Source organism: Psammomys obesus, unplaced genomic scaffold (genome assembly GCF_907164565.1).
Source record: "Psammomys obesus unplaced genomic scaffold, mPsaObe1.curated_primary_1811, whole genome shotgun sequence".
Classification (NCBI taxonomy): Eukaryota; Metazoa; Chordata; class Mammalia; order Rodentia; family Muridae; genus Psammomys; species Psammomys obesus.
The window spans coordinates 1150771-1166269 of record NW_026596463.1 but is presented as its reverse complement, the minus strand read 5'-3'; positions in this window follow the sequence as shown (position 1 = coordinate 1166269).

Below are 15499 nucleotides of genomic sequence, written 5' to 3'. Positions count from 1 at the left end.
TAATGCTAAGACAATAACAGGCTTAATTTCCTGTTTACTCAATGCTTTTTGAACCAACTAGAATTCAGTAATGAGAAAGAAGCGTGTGTGGAGGCTGAGTTGCATTTCTTATGATCACAGTTGTCAAGAGGGCTAAGACTCTTCGGTTGCTTCTGCTCACCGGAAGGTGAGGGGACATTTCCGCAGAATAAGTGGTACGTGACTTAGGCACAAACGTAGACAACTCTGTCTACAAACTCTGTCTTGAGTTCATCTACTTCTGTGATAAAGGAACATTCTAAATTTTAGGAAAACAAAGCAACTTTGCACCTAAACAGGTGACCAAGTAGTGAGTCTAAGGCAGTTTGGACATACTTCCTAAATTGAGATGTCCTAAACAAATCCTTGACAGTCTTCATTCACCTACACTTCATTTAAAGCCACATAACTGACTTAAAAAAAAAAAAAAAACTTGCTAAATGGCTATGTCAGCAGTGACAGTAGCAGGCTGTAGCAGCCCATGCTACCCGAACACAACAGCCTGAGGAATTCTGTCTAGAGCAGCAATTCTCAGCCTATGGTTGCGACCCCTTTGGGAGTTGAACAACCCTTTCACAGGGGTCATGTATCAGACATCCTACATATCAGATATCTACATTAAAATTCCTAACAGTAGCAAAATTACAGCTGTGAAGCAGTAACAAACGTTTTTGGTTGAGGGTCGGCACTAGAAGAGGACCTGTATCAAAGGGTCCCAGCATTAGGAAGGTTCAGAGCCAGCAGTCCAGAGACTCTTCTCGGGTCAAGTCAGACCCTTAACTTTCACACAGGAAGGAATTTCAGCATCAGTATAACCCAAGTTTCAACTTACTAACAGGGATTTTTAACACACATTTAAGCACCTTAGCTTTTAGAAAGAGGTTCTCAGGAAAGAATAAGGTATACTCAAATGTAGACACCAGAGAGATGGATGGCTCAGTGCTGACGGTCACGTACTGCTCTTGAGGAAGATTCGACTTTGTTTTTCAATACCTTTGTTGGGATGCTCATGACCACCTGTACATCTGGCTCCAGGGAATCTGACACCTCCAGTCTCGGCAAGTACTCACTCACACAGCATGCACGCGCGCGCGCACACACACACACACACACACACACACACTCACTCACACATATACATGTAGAAGTAAATATAATAAAACGAGCTAGAGAAGTGGCTCGCTGGTTAAGAACACTGGCTGCTCTTCCAGAGGACCAGGTTGGATTCCCAGAACCCACACAGCACCTCACAACTGCTGTAGCTCCACTTCCAGGACCTCTGACTCCCTCTGTTGGCATTCGTGGTCACGAGGCATGAAGATGGTGCACAGACATAAATTTTGGACAAAACATCCATATCCACAAAATAAAATATAACTTTTAAAAAACTGGAATCAGGTGGGCTGTGCTTGATGGAGACCGATCTGCAGCAGCCTGGAGCCTCGACATGTTTATCTCCTACATCTGAACTGAGGAGGTGGGTTTATTGTGCACAGCTGAAGGGGGAGGAGGGTGGGGCGCACATTTCTGGAGGGGCCGGCTCTGTAGGGAAGCAGTCTCAGGCTGTAAACATCTGGAAGAAGAGAGCTGCTCTCACATGGAGGGGCGGGGTGGGGGGCTTTGCCGATTTCCTGAACCTGACTAAGAGAAGGCTTTGCCCTTCCCGCTGGTCTGAAGCGTGGGGGGGCCTTCATGTAGTCAAGCTCATGCCAACTGCCTAGCTTTGCTCGGGACTCCGTTCCCCACACTGCTATTTCTACCGAAAAAGCTTGACTGCAAGTGTTAACTGGGCTGGAATTCCTGATTCTCAGCGGACAAGAGGCTTCAACAGCCTCCTTTAGTGCCCCATGTACCTTAATTTTCCAATCCTCCCCAGCCTCAGTTATTTCCCTCAGAGGCAACTTGCACTCCAAACTGTTCAAAATTTGTCCTCAGGCAGCTCCAGGATCTTCCCAGAAAGAAAAAAAACAAACAACAAAAACAAAAACAAAAACAACAACCGTCAAGCCATGCTCTCTCCCCTCAGACCATGCTCTCTCCCCTCTGAAATATCTTTCCAAGTCGCCCCTTAAGCTGAAGTAATGACCTTTTGTCATATCATCCCTCAGAAAGTTCTGCAGTAAGCGCTCGGTGCTGTGAAAACATCTATTTGTCATCCTTCCAGGAAATCCATCCGCAGGCTCTGCAGCTTGTTTTACTGTAATGGTGCTGTTCGGGGATTTATTGGCTTCCAGACTGAGACAAAAATACAGGCGGGCTTTTGACCAAGCTGCTCAGTTATAGAAAAGGGTGGTGATGCAGATTCAATCAGCTCCACTGCTCGTTGATTCCCACTGCTTTTCTTTCTAATTGAACAAATTGTTTGCTATGAATTCATCTGCATTTGTTCTTACAAATCATCCACAGGTCCTCATATGGGTAAATATCTTTCTGCCAAATTGAATGTTAAAAAAAAAAAAAACAGAAAAGGCTTAGGTCATGCACATACATCTGTACCATTCAAGATAGGAACTACACCAGTCGTTTGAACAAAGAGAATATATTGTCTAGGCATAAAACCACTAACCAGCAAAGGGAAAGGGCAGAACAGATGTTCCAAATGCCACAGCTGTGAGCCCCTGTGTGGCTCACTCCAGTAATCCCAGTAGTTACTAGGAGGATTTCCATGAGTTTGTGGCCAGCTTGGGCTACATAGTAATTCTGCTTTAGCCAGAGCTGTGTAGCTCCCGTCAGAACAAATACACAAACAATGAAAGGTAGCAACTTCCAGGACACTTAGTACTTCCAGAGCTGGAGAACAAAGGAAAGGAGTTGAGATTTAGAAAATTTAGGAATTTGGAGGAAGCTACAGAGCACTGAAGAAAGGGCATCAAATATTTCCGTCCTGCATTCTCAAGGATGAAACTGCAAAGGGAATTAAGCTGCTGCTTGGGGAAGAAGCTATAGCAAAATAAATGTGTGAGGCTCGAGGGCTGGCGCCATTGGCAAAGCACAGGCATGAAGATTCACTTCAGATCCTTAGCTCCCATGTAAATCCAGGAGCAACACATATCTTTAGCCCAACACTGGTGGGATGGAGACAGGCAGGTAGACTCCAAGAGCTCACTGGCCATAGAGCCTAACCAAACTACTGTGCTTCAGAGACCCTGTCATGAAAAAAAATGAATAAATAAATAAGGTAGGGGCCGTCTTGAAAGAAACCCATTGTCAATCTTTAACTTTTACCTTCTCTCTCTCTCTCTCTCCCTCTCCTCCCTCTTTCCCCCTCACACATACACAAAACTCCACAAACATAGGACATATATCCAAAGGACTGCATTAAATTTAAAAACAAGACAAAAAGTTGCTCTTCTGATAGAGGTTTTCCTTTAAAAAGACAAGTTAAGAAGAGCACTACAATTAAAATATATCACCACAATTAAAAATACGATCAAAGAACATTTCTGTGCCCACAAATTGAATAACAAGAATGAAATGGAATGGAAGTCTACTGAAAGAAAGTGTAACAGGACTTTGTGGATTCTTTTTTCTTCCACCCTTCTCCACCTCTTTTCTTCTTCCTGTTCAATCCGTTAACACTAGAGAGAAAAAAAGACAGAGAGGAGAGGAAAGAGATCCCTGAATAAAATCAGGGGTTGGAAAGGAACAACGTTATTGTTTCTGCTGATTAGGTGTGGTGAGCTCTTTGGGGCAAGTGGTCAGGATGTCTGATTTCTTCTTGTTGTTTCTTCTTTGTACATGACTACTTAACAAACCAGAACCACAGCAACCAACAACCAACCAACAATCGCCCCCACCCCAACAAGAACCAACCACACCTCTTGGGACCCTAGCATTTTTATACCCTCTGAAAAGTCCTCAGGATTCTAAATGTTACACAATTGCAGAAAATAAATGCAGCTGGCAAAATCATGCCATGCCAGAGCACAAGACAAATCATAGTCAGCTGCTGCAAAGGAGCTCCATATCCTCACACCTGGAATTAAAATGAAAGCATATTCTCATAATATTTCTGTGTTTTTAATGAATTAATTTATTCACTTTATATCCTGCTTATAGCCCCCCTCCTTCCAATTCCATCCTCCCTCCCTCTTCCCTCATCCCTCTTCCCCTCTTCCTCAGAAAAGGGGAGCCCCTACCCACCTACCCCAGTTCATCAAGTCACATCAAGACTAAGATTGTTTTCTTCCCCTGAAGCCTGGCGAGGCAGCTCCACCAGGGTCGGGGGGAGGGAGGTGATCAAAAAAAGGAGGCACAGAGTCCATGTCAGAGTTATCCCTGGCACCTCTTACTTGGGAACCCACATGAACCCTGAGCTGCGCATCTGCTACATCTGTAGGGGGTCTAGGTCCAGTCTATACATGGATGTTGGTTGGTGCTTCATCTCCACAAGCCCCTCTGGACCCTGGTCAGTTGGCTCTATTGGTCTTGTGGAGCTCCTGACCCCTCCAGGTCCTTCTATCCTTCCCCCACTTTTCTACAAGACTCTCTACATTTTGCCCAATGTTGGGCTGTGAGTTAGCATCTGTTTTCATCCGCTGCTTGGTGGAGTCTCTCAGAGGACAGCTATTTGAGGCTCCTGTCTGTGAACATAACAGAAAATTAATAGTGACAAGGGTTGGGTCCTTCCCACGGGGTGGGTCGCAGTTGGGCCAGGCATTGATTGGCATTCCCTTAATCTCTGCCCTATCTTTATCCCTGCACATCTTGTAAGTAGGGTAAATTTTGGGACCTCTTGAAACTGAAAAGCTTCCGTAAGGCAAAGGATACTGTCAATAGAATGAAACAGCACTCTACAGATTGGGAAAAGATACTCACCAATCCTACATCTGACAAAGGGCTAATTTCTAAAATATATAAAGAATTCAAGAAATTAAACACCAACAAACTAAGTAATACAATTTAAAAAATGAGGTAGAGGGCTAAACAGAGAATTCTCAAAAGAGGAAACTCTAATGGATAAGAAACACTTAAAGAAATCCTCAATGTTCTTAGTCATCAGGGAAATGCAAATCAAAAAATGATTCTGAGATTCTCTCTTACACCCATCAGAAAGGCTAGGATAAAAAAAAAAAAACCTGAAGTGACAGCACATGCTGGCAAGGATGTGAAGAAAAGGAAACATTCCTCCATTACAAATTTGGGAATGCAAATCTGTATAACCATTTCGGAAATCAGTCTGGAGCTTTTTCAGAAAATTGGGAATAGCTCTACCTCAAGACCCAGCCATACGACTCCTGGGCATATACTCAAAAGATGCTCCACCATACCACAAGGACATTTGCTCAGCTATGTTCATAGCAGCTTTATACATAACAGCCAGAATCTGGAAACAACCTAGATGTCCCTCAACCAAAGAATGGATAAAAGTGGTACTTTTACACAATAGAATACTACTCAACTTTTAAAAACAAGAAAATCATGAAATTTGCAGGCAAATGGATAGAACTAGAAAAGATCATCCTGAGTGACCCAAATCCAGAGAGACATGCATGATATATACTCACTTATAAGAGGATTTTAGTCATATAGCACAGGATAAACATACTACAATTCACAGACCCAAAGAAGGTAAGTAACTAGGAAGACCTAAGGGAGGAGGCTTAAATCTCATTCAGAAGGGGAAATAGAATAGACAATTGATGTTGTTGAAGAGCAGGAACCAGGTAGGAGAGGGAATGCAGAGAGAAACGAGGGCCTACAGAGAGAAGAGAATCGGTGGACAGGGGCATCTCTGTGACAAGCTGGAGACCTAAGACAGGGTAGGCTTCGGGAAGATATGGGGCTGACTCTAGCTGAGGCTTCTAATAGCAAGGGCCATGGAGACAAGGGTCATGAAGAGGATATCCTCTAACTAGACAGGACTCCTAGTAGAGGGATGGGAAAACCAACCCACCCACAAAAATCTCAACCCAATATTTCTGTGTTTTTTTTTAAAGAAACAAAAATTCCAAAATTCTTACAAAATACAGTTTGCCAAAGCTAATACAAAGAGGATCAGATATTCAAAATAGGCCTTACACCTGAGCCACAGAAGAAATTGAATCAATAATTAATATGCTTCAACAACAGAGTACCAGACTCAGATGGATTTATTGCTAAATTATAACAAACACTTAAATAAAATATTCCATTAACTTTAAAAACATCTTGTCCAGAAGATAAAAGCAGGGAGAATACTTATCAATACTTATTTAGAGGCCAGGATTCCCCAAACATCCAGTCCAAAAAAGGACTATAAAAGAAAAACATACACCAATACCTTCCATAAGAAGAAATACAGAATATTTACACCACCACCAAGCAGGATTTACTTGAAGCAAACTTTAAGTAAACTAGGAATGCTTGATAAAGAATATGTACAAAATGGCAAACTATAGGATAACATCACTTTAATTACTGAAAACAAAGCCTTCCCAAGAAGCACAGGAGCAGGACAGGAATATCCTCTCTCACCACTGCCGATTAAAGTTGTACTGCCAGTCTGAACCAAAACAGGAAGAAACAGAAAAGGGTGAAAATTATACAGATGGGCAGGGAAGAAGTAATACCACCTCCGTGCTCAGATTACGTGGCTATCTGTGTGATAAGCCAAAGGAATAAAACAAAACAAAACAAAATAAATAAAATAGAAAGCTCTTGGAGCTTATGAACAGTTGTAGAAAGGTTGCAGCACACAAGCACATGGAGTCAACGGCTTTCTGGAACAGCAATGGACGAGTGGGATTTGAGACTAAGATGTGACACAAACAGACCAGCAGCCAGTCGGGGAAGAAGGGGCCGTGCAGAGGAACTGCAAACTGGTGGTTTGGGGTCAGACAGGGTTTGGGCACACGTGAACATGTAGAGTCTCAGGCAACATGTGGCAGGTGCATGGCCCCGCCCCAGGGGGAGGGAAAATTTGGGTTCACACAGGTCTGGAGCATCCAAACACTCTGTAGCATCCCCAGGATGTGGCTTCAGCAGAGTCAAGGTGTGCAGGAAGGCAGGACACTGGGACTCAGAGCAGGGCAACACCGGAAGGACATAGGTTTAATTTGGCTAACATAACTAGTCTGCTGTTTTTCTTCTCCTACCTTAGCAAACTTAGCAAAGAACAACCCGAGGAGTGGGAGGGGGAAAGAAGATGAATAAAAAAGAAAAAAAATGAATGAAACTTCACTGAAAAAACAAAGGTGATGATTTGAACAAAAATTGAACTACAGTGAAACCTCAACCAATAAACTAACTCCAGATGCAAAAGTCTTCAACAGTACAATCATTCAGTACCCCCTTCTCTAACAAGAATGTGAGTAATAACATTATTGTCTCCCACAGATTGAACCTCTAGCATCTTAGCTTCCATTAAGTCTCCTTCGTTTATCATGGCTATGCATTTTTTAACTAGAAGATTCAGACAAAATCACCTCACAAGCTGGGAGCCCAGCAGGGAAGGGAGACAGGCTTTTCGGGAGGGAGGCTGCTCCTTCACTGGCCCCACATGGCTAGGCTGGCCTCTTGACACTGCAGGCTGCTTTGCTGAGCCCCCACCACTGCTGATGCCACTTTGGCCTTTGAGGGAGGCCAAGCTTTTAGGATGTCTCCAGAGCTGTCACCAATAATTCCAGTGCTGAGAACCAATAATTATAAAAATATCAATAGGATAGGTGAAAGCTTTAAGTACACTATGAAAAAACCAAATATACAAATTATGGTCATAGAAGAAAAGGAATTCCATGCCAAAAAACAAAAAATATATATATTTTGAGGAAAACATAAAGAAAATGTCTAGAATCTAGAGAGGAAGAGTACCAATCCTGTCACAAGAGGCATACAGTGCACTGTGCTGGCTAGTTTATGCCAACTTGACACAAGCTAGAGTTATCTGAAAGAAGGGAACCTCAACTGGAGAAAATGCGCCATAATACCTGGCTGTAGGACATTTTCTTAATTAGTGATTAGTGATTGAGGTGTGAGGGCCCAGCTCATTGTGGTGGTGCCATCCTGGGCTGGTAATCCTGGGTTCTAGAAGAAAGCAGGCTGAGCAAGCCATGAGGAGTAAGCCAATAAGCAGCACCCCTCTGTGGCCTCTGCATCAGCTGCTGCCCTATTTGAGTTCCTGTCCTGACTCCCTTCAGTGATGAACAGCAATGTGAAAGTGTAAGTCAAATTAACCCTTTCCTCCCCAGCTTGCCTTTGGTCATGGTGTTTTATCCCTGCAATGGAAACCCTAACTAACACAAATACCAACTGGACAAGAGCAGAAAAATCCCTAATATAATTTCATAACCAAAACACTGCAAATACAAACAACAACAAAAGAGTACTGAAAGTAAAAGCTGCAACAGAAAAGGTCCAAGTCACACATCAAGGCAGGAAAATCAGAATAATAGCTGTTTATGTGACAAACTTTCAAAGTCACAATGGCTTCAAAAGATCTGTTCTAAGCTTTGAAAAATCATAACCACCAGTCCAGACCATTACTCTCAACAATATTTATCATAATTGAAGGAGAAACAAAAAAAATGTCCATAGTAAAAGCAGGTTCAGGAAATTCATGACTACTAAGATAGCTCTACAGAAGATACTAAAAGGAATACTTCAGAATGAAGAGAAAAGGATAAACACTACCAAGGGAGCATGGGAGAAAAACAAGCGGTTCCAGGCCAATTAAGCAAACAAGGAATAAGAAAACAGCACAAATCAACAAATGACAGAAATGTATTGTTTTATAAGCAAAAAAAAAAAAAAAAAAAAATCCCAATCATTCAATTTTAGCAATAAAGACTCAGGAGCCAGATGAAACCTGGCTAGCTCAGAGAAGCAAAGAAAGCACCCAGCTGACCTTCCTACTCAGCTCACATCCCATTGTGATATCCATGATGTTTTTATGTCATTTCCATGTTGGTTGGATGACCTGTCTATTAGTGAGCATAGGGCATTGAAGTCACTCACTATTAATTTGTTGGGGTTAAACTATAACCTTATATCTAGTAGTATTTTGTAAGGTGTTAAGAAATTGGGTGCTCTTCAGAAATACCTATCGAACATTCCATTGAAATACTAAAGAATTCACATTTTCCTAAGCAACCCGTGTAACTTTCTCCAAAATAGATAACATATTAGGACCTACCTAAAGCAAGCCTCAATAAATACAGGGGAATTGGAATAATATCTTGTATTTTATCTGACCAACAGTAATAAAGTTTGATATTATTGATAATAGATACCATAAAAAGTACACAAATTTATGGATTCTGAGAGCTGAGGGCACTGAGATAGTGGGGAGTGGCACACACCCTTCATCCCAGCACGTCAGAAGCAGAAGTAAGTGGATTCCTGGAAGTTGAGACTAGCCTCGTCTACACAGGGAATTCTGTCAGTGTCACACAGGGAGACCTTGTTTCAAACAACAACAACAAAACTTATGGAGACTGAACTTGCTATTGACTTTATGAGTCACTGAAAAAAATGAGAAAGAAATATAAAACTTAGAATCGAATGAAAATAAAAATATAACATATCAAAATCTATGGGACACAATGATGGCAGCCCTAAGAGGAATATTGATATGTCTAAGTGTGTACGTTTTAAAAAATCAGATATAAATCAAATAACTTAATTATGTACACTGAGGTCATGGGAGAACAATAACAAACAAAACCTCAAAGCAGTAGGTAGGACAAGATAATTTAGACCAAAGGAGAAATTAATGAAATAGAAACAGACTAAAAAAAGCAACACAAAGAATCAATAAAATGAAAAGGTCATTCTCTAAAATCAAAACACAAGCCAGGCGATATTGGTGCATGTCTTTATTCCTAGTACTCGGAACTCTGCAGCCAGCTTACTTAAAAAAAGGAGTCCCAGGACAGCCAGAGCTGCACAAAGAAACCCTGTCTCGAAAACCAAAAGCAAACAAACAAACAAAAAACAAAAAAACAAAAAAACAACAAAAAAATAAGATTGACAAACTCAGCCAAATTAAAGAAATAGAAGACCCCAAATTTAAAATGTTAGAAAAGAAAAGTGAGGCGTGGCAATAAATACAAATTAAATTCAGTAAGTCATAAGAACTTATCCTAAAATCTTTTATTCCATGAAATTAGAAAATCTAAAAGAAATTAATGAATTTCTAGATGCATATGACCTACCAAAATTAAACCAAGATGAAATAAATAGTTTGAACATATCTATAACAACAGTGAGATTGAAAAATACACATTTGTATACACAGAGAAAGAGAGAGAGAGAGAGAAATTGAGCATAGAATTCCAAATAGTGCAGAGCTCTACCAGACCTTCAAAGAAGAACTAACACCAATACACTCAAATTTCTCTTGAATAATTCCACAAGTTAGAAATGGAAGTTATGTTCTCAGACTTTTTATTAAACCAATATCATGCTCACTCCAAAGTTAGATGAAGACACAAGAAAAAAAAGGAACAAAAGAAAATTACAGTCCAATCTCTCTGATGAAAATAGGCAGAAAAATTTTCAACAAGATATTTGTAAAACAAACTCAAGATAACATCGAAAAGATCATTCATCATGATCAAGTTTGATTCGGTTTAACATATGTAAATCAATATATTTATCACGTAAGTAGGATCAAAAACAGAAATCACATGGCCATCTCTGTAGATGCCAAAAAGTCTTTGAGAAAAATTCAACATCTTTTTTGTGGTAAAAGTCATGAAGAAGCTAGTGGTGAGGGTAGCATATCTTACCACAGTAAAGGCTATAAATGCCAAACCTGTAGCCAACTTGAAGCTAAATAGAAAAAAAAAAAAAAATCAAGGCATTCCCACTGAGGTCAGGAATAAGTGAAAGGTGTCTGCTGTCCTCAAGTCCTACTCAATACCTAAAGCATGACAAGAAAAGGAAATAAAAGTGACACAAATAAGAAAAGAAGCCAAAGTATGTTTGTTTTCAGATGCTATGACTGATACATGAGAAACCCTAAAGACTTCACCAAAAACTCTTAGAGTTGATCAATACTTTCAGCATTTTGGTAGGATACAAAACAAACACACAAAAATCCATAGCTTTCCTGTATATCAAATACATACTGAAAAAAAAAAAAACTAGGAAAACAAATCTCATTCATAAACCTGAATGAGGAAATTATGGTGGTTAAGTTGAATTGTCAACTTGACAACACCTAGAATCATCCGGGAACAGGGATTGTCGACGTTGGGTTGGCCCATGGCATGTCTGTGGGAGACTTTTTAGTCAAGTTAATTAAAACAGGGAGACACAGGCCACTGTGGGCCACGACATTGCTTACACAGGGAATCCTGCACTTCATGAGTGGAGAAACTGAGCTTGAGGACAAGCAATTCAGAAAGAGAGTATAAAATGGTGATGGCACAAACCTTTAATCCCAGCACTACGGAGACAGAGGCAGGTAGATCTCTGAGTGCGAGGCCAGCCTGGTCTATGGAGTGAGTTCCAAGACAACCAGATCTCCAAAGAGAAACCCTCTCTTGAAAAACAAAAACAAAAATGAAAGTGAGTATACATGCATTTCTTTCTCTGCTCCTGAATGTGAGTGTGATGTGTCCTGGTTAGTTTTTTGTTTGTTTGTTTGTTTTGTTTTTTTCAACTGGACACAAGCTAGAGTCATTTGAGAAGAGGGAACCTGAATTGAAAAAAGGTCCCACCAGACTGGCCTGTGAGACATTTTCTTGATTAACGGTTGATGTGAAGGGGCGCCCCCTATGGGTGGCGCCATCCGGAGTCAGGGTGTCCTGGAGTATATAAGAAAACTGAGTAAACCAGAAGGAGCAAGCCAGTAAGCAGCATTCCTCCATAGCCTCTGTTTCAGTTCCTGCCTTGAATTTTCTCAGTGATATATATAGTAAAATATATATGTATATATGTAAAAATATATATTACAAAGATGCCATTACATACATATATATATATATATATATATACGTATGTAATACGTATATTACATCTGAGATATATATATCTGAGATATATATATATCTCAGAAAAAAAGAGCCTTTTCAATAAATGGTGCTAAGGAAACTGGACATGAACATGTAGCTCTTACTCTGCCCCAAACCCAACTCCGAAAGGATCAAGGACCATAAGTCTTCATATTCTGAAACTGCTGAAGGAAAAATTAGAGAGAACTGCACTTAAATACATAGGCCTTGTTAAAGACTTTCTGAATAGGACTCTAGTAGCACAGAAACTAAGGCCAAAATGGGATTCTATAAAGCTGAAAAGCTTCTGTACAGAAAATGAAATGTCGGTGGAATAGAGGCAGCTAACAAAATGAGAGAAAATCTTGGCCAGCTATACATCTAATAGTATATAAGCATCTAGAATATACAAAAAACAAAAACTAAACATTAAGACCTAAAGAAGCTAAATAACAAGGAGGACCCTAGTGAGGAGGCTTGCATCTCATTCAGAATAGCAAATAGTTTCTGGATGGACACCAGAAACGGTGGAAGAGAGGGAACAGAATGGGAGCCTACCAAAGAGGGTCCTCTGAAAGGCTCCACCCAACAGCGGTTTGAAGCAGATGCTAAGACTCACATCCAAACTTTGAGCAGAGCACAGAGAGTCTTATGGAAGAAGGGGGGAGGGAATAGAAGAACATGGAAGGGACAGGAGCCCCACAAGGAGACCAACAAAGCTAAAAAACCTGAGCTCAGAGGGTCCTGCAGAAACTGATGCACCAAGCAAGGACTGAGACCCCCTGCTCAGATGTAGCAAACTGGCAGCTCAGTCTCCAAGTGGATTCCCAAATAAGGGGAGAACGGGCAGCCTGTGTCATGGACTCAGCTGCCTGCTCTTTGATCCGCTTGGCTGGCTAAGGTGCTGAGAACATTGACTGCTTAGTGCTCATTCTTAAATGGTCTACCCATATTACTCTCTCTAAGACTCAGGGAACATTGTAGAAGAGAGAAGAGAAATTGTAAAAGCCGGAATACCAGGAAGTCCTCTGTGTGACAGTCTCTCCAAGAAATGGCTGCATAAACTAAGCTAAAACGATGCTCATGTGAATGAACATATTCATGTGGAAGGGGGAAATTCTTTGTGAGTCTCACCTCTAGACAAAGAACCACAGGCAACCAATGACTACTAGGAGAAGGAGAATTAGCCTCTCCCAGGAATGAGCCCATTTATGGGTTGTCTAATGCAGCGTGCTCAGCTCTGAGACCACATACACAAAACAACAAAAATGAACCCAGATGGGAATATTTATATCTTTGTGCATAGATATGCACACACACATACATATAGTACATATGTACATATGTAACAATAATAATCAAAGAAAAAGGGGCTATCAGCTTGACAGTGTAGTAGACCATGGAAAGGTCAGAGGGAAGAAGAAAGGGGGAGAAGCAATTAAATTCTATTTCAATTAAAACATATTTTAAAAATAATACTGAGTGAAATAAGTCAGGCATAAAAGGCAAATATTGTGTGAGTCTCTTTACATAAACTATCTAGAATGGGCCAATTCATAAAGAGGGGAAGCTGAAGAAAGGCTGCCTAAGGCTGGGCAGAGCCTGAGCCTGAGTTATTACTCAGTGAGGAAGGACAGAATTTCTGGATAATGGAAAATGTGTTGGGAAGAGATAAAGGCAGGGAAATGTTCGATAGTGTGGGTATAAATTACTACTATTGAATTGAAAATAAAACTTTTCTTGCCGGAGCGAGGACTCAAACACAGGGACTCAGGCACATCGTGAGTGCTCTGCAACCAAGGCCTCTTTTGTTTTGAGCTAAGTTCTCACGACTTTTCCCAAAATGGCTCTAGAATCACTCTGTAGCCAAGGCTGGCTTTGAACCTGAAATCCTTCCACTTTACCCTCCTAAGTAGTTGGGATTACAGGGTTACACTACTAGGCCTGACCAAAAAGAAATAGGGCTAAATAGTTAATTTTGTGTTGTATGTATTTTATCACAACTCTGAAAAATTAATGAAGTCTCCCTAAACTACTGACTGATTACATACATATTATATATAAATATGTATTATACTTATTAGCCTCTATATTTTTTCAACATAATATTTTAATTGATTCTCTAGGAGTTTCACATCATGCACCCCTGGTCACATACACTTCTCAGTCCTTCCATGTGTCCCACCCTGATGACTCCCCCAAAAATAAAGAATAAGAAAGAGAGAGAAAAAAGAAGGAAGGAAAGAAACAAAGAAAAGTCTAATTTGTGTCATCCATATACTCATTGGAGCATGGTCAGTTTCAGCGGTCTAACCCTTAAATAGAACTGAGTCCTTCCCCTCCCACACCGCTGCCAGAAACCGTCAATTTTGGAGAGCTATACCTCAGCATGCCCATCACACTACTTAAAAAGTGATCTCTTTGGTGGCTTTGTGTCTAGGCTCTTACTTTTTTTGAGGGGGAGAGTTTGGGAGTTTAGGGTTGTCACAGAAGCCTTACATGTCTCTCCCTCTCAATTGTGCCTCTGAAGTCATCTATGTCACAACAAATGTAGCCTCCTTGGTCTTCACAGTCAGTGGGAGCATGGATCATGGGCCTCCTCCACAGGGCTTCTGGCAATAGCACAAACCATGAACAGAGCCCCCTGTTGCACTAGGACCACCCACGCAAACATGGTCCTCGGCAGCGCATCATCATGGCCTCAGGCACCACAGGCCGCTCACATCAATATGGCCACTGACAGCAGAATGGCCTACAGACATTGACATGGCTTTCGGCTACAGCACAGACCATGGACATTGGCACGGCCCTCTTCGGCGACATGTGCCACAGACACCAACACAGCCCTCAGTAAGGCAGAATGCTGGCCTTGCTGGCTCTTCTACTATGCTTGCCCTGTGCTGCATGGCATGCGAATTACATTCCCAGTAAATGTGGTGGCACACACTTTTAAGCCCAACACTTTGGAGGCAAAAGCAGGAAGGAAATTCTGAAATCAGTAAAGCATATAAATAAATAATTAAATAAATAAATAAATAAATAAATAAATAAAGTAAGTTACCGGGGAAGGAGTAATGAAATAGAAAACAAATATACAACAAAGAATATCTACAAACACTGAAGTTAATTTTGAAAAAATACTATTAAAATTAGCAAACCTTTCAAACTAGCATCAAGGAATAAGAGAAAGCAAAATTTACCATCATCAGGAATAAAAACAGAGACATGAATACAGATGCTGTAAAGATTAAACAGGCATTAAAAACAGGAACAAATTCTGTTACAGGAAATCTGAAATTTTAGATGAAAAATCAGATTAAAAAAATTCAACAATAGCATGGTACTCACACTTTCAATCCCAGCACTCAGGAGGCAGAGACAAGTGGTTCTCTGAGTCTGGTGTGAGTCAGGTCCACATAGCAAACTCCAGGCCAGCCAGTGTTACACAGTGAGATCCTGTCTCAAAAACAGTCAAAGAAAGAGGAAAACAAACAAACAGAAAACAAAAACCTCCAGCAATGTAACTGAATCAAAGAAAACTAGAAGTTCTGCACGAATGTCAT